This window comes from Pleurodeles waltl, chromosome 1_2, assembly GCF_031143425.1.
Source record: "Pleurodeles waltl isolate 20211129_DDA chromosome 1_2, aPleWal1.hap1.20221129, whole genome shotgun sequence".
In the NCBI taxonomy this organism is placed as follows: Eukaryota; Metazoa; Chordata; class Amphibia; order Caudata; family Salamandridae; genus Pleurodeles; species Pleurodeles waltl.
The window spans coordinates 193,240,477-193,249,302 of record NC_090437.1 but is presented as its reverse complement, the minus strand read 5'-3'; positions in this window follow the sequence as shown (position 1 = coordinate 193,249,302).

Here is an 8,826-nt window from a genome sequence, read left to right as displayed (position 1 = left end):
ACTTGCCTTTTCCATGTACTCTGCCATCCTGGAACGTAGGCCTAGTACATAGTCCACTATATCTTGTTTAGGCTCATGAAGAGGTCTCTCCCAGCCTTCTTTTACAAGAGCTAGTGGTCCCCTGACAGGATGGCCAAACTGAAGTTCAAAGGGGGAAAACCCTACTCCCGTCTGTGGCACCTCTCTGTAGGCGAAAAGCAGACATGGCAAGAGGACATCCCATCTCCTTTTGAGCTTTACAGGGAGCCCCATGATCATGCCTTTCAATGTCTTGTTAAATCTTTCTACAAGACCATTGGTTTGTGGATGGCATGGTGTGGTGAATTTGTAAGTCACCCCACACTCATTCCATATGTGTTTCAGGTATGCTGACATGAAGTTGGTACCCCTGTCAGAAACCACCTCCTTAGGAAATCCCACTCTGGTAACGATACCAATGAGTGATTTAGCTACTGCAGGTGCAGTAGTGGACCTAAGGGGAATTGCTTCAGGGTACCTAGTGGCATGATCCACTACCACTAGGATATACTGGTTCCCTGAGGCTGTGGGAGGTTTAAGTGGACCCACTATGTCCACATCCACTCTTTCAAAGGGGACCCCCACCACTAGAAGTGGAATGAGGGGGGCCTTTTGGTGCCCACCTGTCTTACCACTGGCTTGACAGGTGGCACAGAAGATACAAAACTCCTTTACTTTCTGGGACATGTTGGGCCAATAGAAATGGTTGACTAACCTCTCCCAAGTCTTGGTTTGTCCCAAATGCCCAGCAAGTTGAATATCATGAGATAAGGTCAGAATGAACTTCCTAAACTCCTGAGGCACTACCACTCTCCTAGTGGCACCAGGTTTGGGATCTCTTGCCTCAGTGTAGAGGAGTCCATCTTCCCAATAGACTCTATGTGTTCCAGTGATTTTTCCTTTGGTCTTTTCAGCAGCTTACTGACTAAGGCCTTCAAGAGAGGGACAGTTTCTTGCCCCTTACACAACTGTTCCCTTGTGGGTCCCCCTGGGCCTAAGAGTTCAACCTGATAAGGTTCCAACTCCCTGGGCTCAGTTCCCTCAAGGACAGAACTTCTTCCTGGGAAGAGAGGATCCCTTTCTTTTGTTGTGTTGAAGCTGGTTCCCCAGTCTTCTTTCCTTTCCTCTTGGAGGGTTGGGCCATTATTCCAGGCTCCAACACCACTTTTTCACCCTGAGCCTTGCACTGTGCCCTTGTCTTGACACACACCAGTTCAGGGATACCCAGCATGGCTGCATGGGTTTTGAGTTCTACCTCAGCCCATGCGGAGGACTCCAGGTCGTTTCCAAGCAAACAGTCTACACGGATATTTGAGGAGACTACTACCTGTTTCAGGCCAGTGACCCCTCCCCATTCTAAAGTTACCATAGCCATGGGATGTATTTCAGTCTGATTGTCAGCGTTGGTGACTGGATAAGTTTGTCCAGTCAGGTATTGTCCTGGGGAAACCAGTTTGTCTGTCACGATTGTGACCCTGGCACCTGTATCTCTCAGGCCTTCTACACTAGTCCTATTAATTAAGAGTTGCTGCCTGTATTTTTGTATATTAGGGGGCCAGGCAGCCAGTGTGGCTAAGTCTACCCCACCCTCAGAAACTAATGTAGCTTCAGTGTGAACCCTGGTTTGCTCTGGGCACACTGTTGATCCCACCCGGAGACTGGCTATTCCAGTGCTAACTGTAGTAGTAGTAGAAGTGGAACCTTTCTTGGGACAGGCCTTGTCTCCAATTTGGTGTCCATGCTGATTACAGCTACAACACCAGGCCTTTTTGGGGTCAAAGTTTTTACCCTTGTACCCAAAATTGGATTGTGAAGAGGCTTTGGAGCCTCCCTCCTGAGCAGGTTTTTGGGGCCCTGTAGAAGACTCTTTACTTTTACCCTTGGATGTCTCAACACTCTTCCCCTAGGGAGTCTTTGAGACCCCTTTCTTTAGGTCACCCCCTGTGGAAGTCTTGGTCACCCTAGTCTTGACCCAATGGTCCGCCTTCTTTCCCAATTCTTGGGGAGAAATTGGTCCTAGGTCTACCAGATGCTAATGCAGTTTATCATTGAAACAATTACTTAAAAGGTGTTCTTTCATAAACAGATTGTACAGCCCATCATAATCATTTACACCACTGCCATTATTCCAACCATTCAGTGTTTTGACTGAGAAATCAACAAAATCAACCCAGGTCTGGCTCGAGGATTTTTGAGCCCCCCTGAACCTAATCCTGTACTCCTCAGTTGAGAATCCAAAGCACTCAATCAGGGTAGCCTTCATGAGGTCATAGGATTCTGCATCTTTTCCAGAGTGTGTGAGGAGTCTATCCCTACACTTTCCAGTGAACATTTCCCAAAGGAGAGCACCCCAGTGAGATCTGTTTACTTTTCTGGTTGCACAAGCCCTCTCAAAAGCTGTGAACCATTTGGTGATGTCATCACCATCTTCATATTTAGTTACAATCCCTTTGGGGATTTTTAGCATGTCAGGAGTATCTCTGACCCTATTTAAATTGCTGCCACCAATGATGGGACCTAAGCCCATCTCTTGTCTTTCCCTTTCAATGGCTAGGAGCTGTCTCTCCAAAGCCAATCTTTTGGCCATCCTGGCTAACAGGAGGTCATCTTCATTGAGGCTTCCCTCAATGCTTCCAGAGTTGCTGGACTCCCCTGTGGGAGAAGCAGCATCTCTGACTATCACTTGTGGAGTCAGGGTTGGAGAAACCCTGGGCTTCCTATCTAGGACTGGAGGTGGGAAGTCCTCCAAATCAGAGTTTTTTTTTTTAGCAAACTCTGCCAAAAGCTCCTGGAGCTGTACTTTGGTAGGGTTTGAACCAGTTTTTATCTTTTTAATTTTGCAGAGAGACCTTAACTCTGACATCCTAAGATGCAGGTAAAGGGTGAGGTTGAGTTCCACCACCATCTCTTCAACAGCAGACATTTTGTTTCTAAAAGTTGGAATACTTTTTAAGAATCTAAAACTGTCTCTAGAACTTAATATAAACTTTTACAAAACTTTTAAACTCTAAAAGAAATGCTAACAGGGACTAACACAAGGCCCTAGCAGGACTTTTACAAATTTAGAAAAATAGCTCAAATTTCAAAAATCAGTTTCTAATGACAATTTTTGGAATTTAGTCGTGTGATCAGGTATTGGCTGAGTAGTCCAGCAAATGCAAAGTCTTGTACCCCACCGCTGATCCACCAAAGTAGGAAGTTGGCTCTGTATGTACTATTTCAAAGTAAGAAATAGCATGCACAGAGTCCAAGGGTTCCCCTTAGAGGTAAGATAGTGGCAAAAAGAGATAATTCGAATGCTCTATTTTGTGGTAGTGTGGTCGAGCAGTAGGCTTATCAGAGGGCAGTGTTAAGCATTTGTTGTACACACACAGGCAATAAATGAGGAACACACACTCAAAGACAATTCCAGGCCAATAGGTTTTTATATTGTGTAACCACAGTACACTTTCAAATCATAACTTGGCATCAGCAAAGGCAAAATGTCAGGGGGTAACCATGCCAAGGAGGCATTTCCTTACAAGCATAGAAAAATAAAATCCAGTGAACAGGAAGTTCACAAATCAGGCCCAGTTATAGAGGATGAGTGATGCTGAAAGGCCTGCCACCCCTTCATTCCAAAGAGTGTCCCCTTTCCAACCCAAAGTCCACCCACAAATAGAAGAGTGTCTGTTTGTTTTTAATGAGATCCACCTGGGCCGCAGCCCCACTCTGAGCTTAACTTTCACGATGATAAGTAAAGCTTTGGATGATTTTGTGAAGCTGTGAACAATTGTGAAATCAATAGGAATGGAAGAAAATGCTATGAATTCCCTCAGCAAATTCCTCAGCCAAATAAGTGAAATATGAACAAACAAAATGTTAAAGAACATTCTAAGTTCCTCTAAAACTGCATGATATGAGTGGCATAGCAAGTTTGGCCTAGAAACTAATGCAAACAAACAAGATGGGTTATCCTGCATCTAGCTGGATAGTAAACGACAGCCAGCTACATTACCAATGAGTGTAAATGTTGCTTCTTTGACATCCCAAAATTGTACAGATGTCAGTGTCTAAAACATATCTCCCCAAACACTTGGGGGCATATTTATCATACTTTCAAGCTCCCTTGCTGTGCTGCGTGAAAAGGAAAGGGCAGGAATGAGTCGTATTTAATATCATATGGCGCAGTCTTGTCTTTTCCTTGCGCTGGTGCATTTTTGGCTGCCTAGCGCAGCGCAGGCACCCTGCATCATGGTGCAAGGGTGCCCGAGTTGAAAGTGTGACTTTTTTGTGCAGGAATGGCCACCTTCCTGCACAAAAACAAAACTGAGAGGCATTTTCTATGTGTCCTGGCGAATGCAGCACACATAGAAAGAGGCACAAACAAGGAGAAATAAATATATTTCTTTTTGTTACGCATTCCCTGGGAGGAGCAGCATCTTGACACATTCCCAGGTCTACCACTAATGGTAAATCTGTGAAAGCACAAACACCCATGGGTGGCTGCGTGGGAACAACCATGCTTCACCCATGAAACACCTCCCTGGGCCAGAGTAATGCAAAGTAGTGATTTCCGCTGCATTGCGTAATTCCAGATTTACCGAGCCATGCAGGGCCACACAAGGTGGTCTTGCATGGTTCAATAAATCTGACTTTAGTGTTGCATCACCCTTGTACCTCCTTGCATGGTGCAAGGGCGACACAACACTATGATAAATATTCCCCCCTGTTTCTTTACTCCCCTTCCGCCCTGCCCTTCGGGCCCTTCCACAGCCAGAATCCTGAGCAGAGCCTGCCACAAAGCATAGGAAACCACCATCCATGGTGAGATCCATTCAGCAAAATAATAAAGGGGACAATAAAACATTATCCTACTCATCCGCTATACTCCGTACTGCCAATACATTTTCATGAGCAAGATTTAAGAAATTTCTTCACACGAAAGGCTGCATGACCAGTAAAAACTCCACAAATCTTGATTTTGCCTCCCTCTTTTTACGCCTATGATTATTCTTCTCACTCACTGCCTGGCCTGCAAATACTTTGGGGTATATTTGCAAGGAATTGCTGTAGGGCAGAACGGCAAGCTTTTTGTGCTGCGCTGCCCTACGCCAATTTGAAAGGGCAGAAATTCACCATATTTACAAGATACAATGCATTTCTATGCTTTCATCTTGTGCTGGCACAAAAACTGCTGCCGAGGGCCAACACAGGCACCCTTGCACCATGGTGCAAAGAGGTCTACATTTTTGGCAGCATTATTTTTGTGCAGGAAGGAACACCTTCCTGCACAAAAACAATCCTGGGAGGCATTTTACTCTTTCTATGTGTGCTGCAGAATAAAATGTGGGCCTTGTTGTTTATGGATGCTGAATTCTTGTCACAGAAGTGACAGCATCACATATATATGTATGTGTATGTGCATCCATGTATGCCATGGCAGTGATCATACATGTCCCAATAGCACATATTATTTAGCACAATGATTGGTCTTTTGCAGAATTAGTGGACCACACTCTTTCTGCACTGACAATTTTATTAATGTCTCATGAGGCAACACAGTTTTGTTTCTCCTGTATACGCTTCTATTGTTAAAGACAAAACATCACTATGGTCTATTAAACCATATATTCAAAAGATGTCTGTACTATATGCACCCCAAATTAAATTATTTGAAGGTGCTCTTATATGTGATTATCATGGACAAGGAGGCATTGTGAAGAAACATAATTGCCTACAGCCACACAGTTTGGTCAAGCTTGGAAGCCTCGATTGAACCAGGGTTTCTGAGCCAGCGCCCAGCAACTAGTTTACACCCCAAGTAACACAAAATCTTTTGACTGGCCTGGGCATGGTATGCAATTAATTCAAAATATCCTTAGATTTTTCATAAGATGGGGAAACTGCAGTGGGAACATCCCATCTTCATAGGCATACACCCTTGACAAAACAGTGCAAGCTTCCCACCTTCAGAAGACAGGTGCAGGTAGGGCAACAGCTGCTAGAGGTGGGCAAGCCAAACAAATAATAAGGAGATCAGAGCAAAGAGTCTGGCTTAGCTGGAAGCGCTCATGGGCCAAGCCTCGAAAATATGCAGCAGGTAAATCAAGCAACTTATATGAGGTAAAGATTTGATAAAATCTCATAAAAATTCAAAAAGTGCATTTCTACATGCATTGCATTTCAACTTTATACATCAAAATATATTACGGCACTGGGATGCATTTATTAAAAGTGATTATTTTTAAAGGTACTTGGAACCATTCACCGCCCGCCCCCTTAAGATGACAACACCGTTAATGAACTAAGAGGTAAGTCAGTTGTCAAGTGTAACCTAAATGTAGTCTTGATTCTTATTATAAAGTAACTTTATAGTCTATTAAATCAGACTTAAGAGGTTTTGTGCAACACACATTCAGAATTTAAAAAGTTGAGGGTGATTTTACATGTGATACTGAAGAAAAGGGAGGAAAAATGAAATAACTATGGTCCAGATAGATGTACAAAGCATTTCTTTGGTTGCATATAGCTTAATTGGCAGAATCAGGCTGTTTGCGACCGAAAAAATACTTTTTCAAATGTACAAGTAGCAAACTGCAATTCTAGCGAATCGCAAGTTTGGTTTTGCAACCAAAAACAGAATTGCTTTTTGGAACGGGCATGTTCAGGGAATCCCTTCCAAATAGAGAATCTGAATGGTATTTACTAGTGTTTTGCGACCGAAATGTGGTCGCAAAGCCTTTGTACTTTTATCACCACTAAAAGTTGGTGGTAACCCATTCCCAAATGGGGTCCCCTTGTGACGCCAAAATGCATTCTGTTCTCCTTTGATGAAAACGGGCTGAAGTAAAAAAAAAAAAGATTGCTTTATTTAGACGCAATTACAGACATGGTGGTCTGCTGACCCCAGCAGGCTACCATCCCTGTGATGGCAGCAAAACCTAGTGGGTCACAAATTGCGACCTACCACATTAATATTCATGAGCTAGGTCTATTTGCGACCCACTACAAATCGCTAATTAGGAAATAAGGGCCAGCTATAACTTTAGTAGAGTAGTAATAGCAATTACCAACTAGCAATTTGCAAAAAAAATGCAAACTGGTAATTGCTCTTATTAATATTAGTACCTCTGGCACCTAGTAGCCTAGTGTCACACAATTTGTTCGAGCTGGAAAGCTGGGATTGATCCTAAGTTTTCTGTTTTCGTGTACCACTTGTAACAGCGCAAGCTTTCCACATCAAATGACAGGCACAAATCTGACAGCAGCAGTGCAAGCTTTTCTTCCTTACGGAACAGGTACAAGATAGCAATAGCAAAGCAAGAATCCCTCCCTACAGAATGCAGTGCGTGCAATCTTCGCTCCCCTGAAGAACAGATCCAGCAGGACCAATACAAGCTTTCACCGCACCAGTACAAGCTTTCACCGCTCATAGAACCTCTACAGGTAAGGCGTGAGTGACATGTGGGTCACAGACATCTCTTTAAGGCAGATTTATAGGTTGGAGGAGTGAGTAAATATGCAAGTTCTGACACCATTCTCAAATTGATGATGGTACATGCCAGTGCTGCTGCAGTCACTCAGAGATCTGCTGTTTATGTTGACACTTTGGTTTCCCCTCGATCTTAAAAGTAGCCGTTATCTACTAGGTCATTAATAAACTGAGCAGCTTACGTAAATCATAACTATGCTCTCAACATGCTCCTAGATGCCAACCTCATCGAAAACATTTTGAATGCTCGCGCACCAGGCACTATGCAACCTCTATCTCGGTGCTATTACTCCTATTCAAAATGGGGTCACGGGGGGACCAGCCGAAGAATGAGGTCTCCCCCCGGGGTCTTTGGGGGGGTGGTACAGCCCGAGATCTGTGGGCTGTAATTTGGGCTCCTTTTGCGCTTCTTGGGCGGGGGGTCTTATAAGGCGGGCTCCATTTTGTGACCGGCCACCATTTGTCCTAGGTGACACGGTGGCCTGTCCAGTGGACAGAGCGGGTGATTTTTTCCAATTTTGAAGTGCTTTTCGGTTCTTTCGGTGCGGAAGACATTGCACTATTTAAAAAAAAAAAAAAAAAAGAATATTACGATTTCGAGCAGGAGGCGTTTTTGCAAAAAAAAAAGAAAAGAAGAGGTTTTCGGGGCGGTGCGGTTAAAACGCGTTACCGGGCGTCAAGGTTTCAGTGGGCCCCCTTTCAAGGGAGCGAGCGCCGTCGGGGATGGACGGGAGAGAGGCGGAATACCTGCAGGCGGCGGTGGCTTTGCTCGAAAAAGCCGGGCGCATGGACCTGCTTAGGCAGGAGGCCCTTCCGGCCCTGCGCCCGGCACGGAAAGCGGCACATGGTGTTGCGGCGGCGGTGATGGCTTGCTCACCGCCGCGCTCAGGGGGCAGGGCAAGTCAGGTGAGAAGAGGGGGGCGGGGCGGGGCGGGGAGGGGGAAAGCTTTCGGCAGGAAAACGCCGCGTGGGGTGCGGACCAGCGGGCCCCGGGAGGGCTCCTGTTCCCTCTTCGGCCTCGGGGAAGGGCGGGGCCCAACCTGGCAGCGGTGTCAGGTTGGGTAGGGGAGGGCGGGGCACCTCGCGGAGGGCAGCTGGTTTGAGCACCCTGGGGGCCCGGGACAAGGGTAGCAGGCAGGGTGGAGGGAGGGGGGGGGCAGGGGGGGGGCAGGCGGGAGGCGCTGGGCAGGGTTCGCAGCCTGGGGGGGGGGGATTTGAGCTTGGGGCATTTGGGGAAGGGGTATAATAGAGGGGGAGAGAGCGGGGGTCAGGAGGAGAGGGGTGAGGAGTTTGACCCACGAACTCCGGTAGCCAGCAAGTGGCATACTATGTTG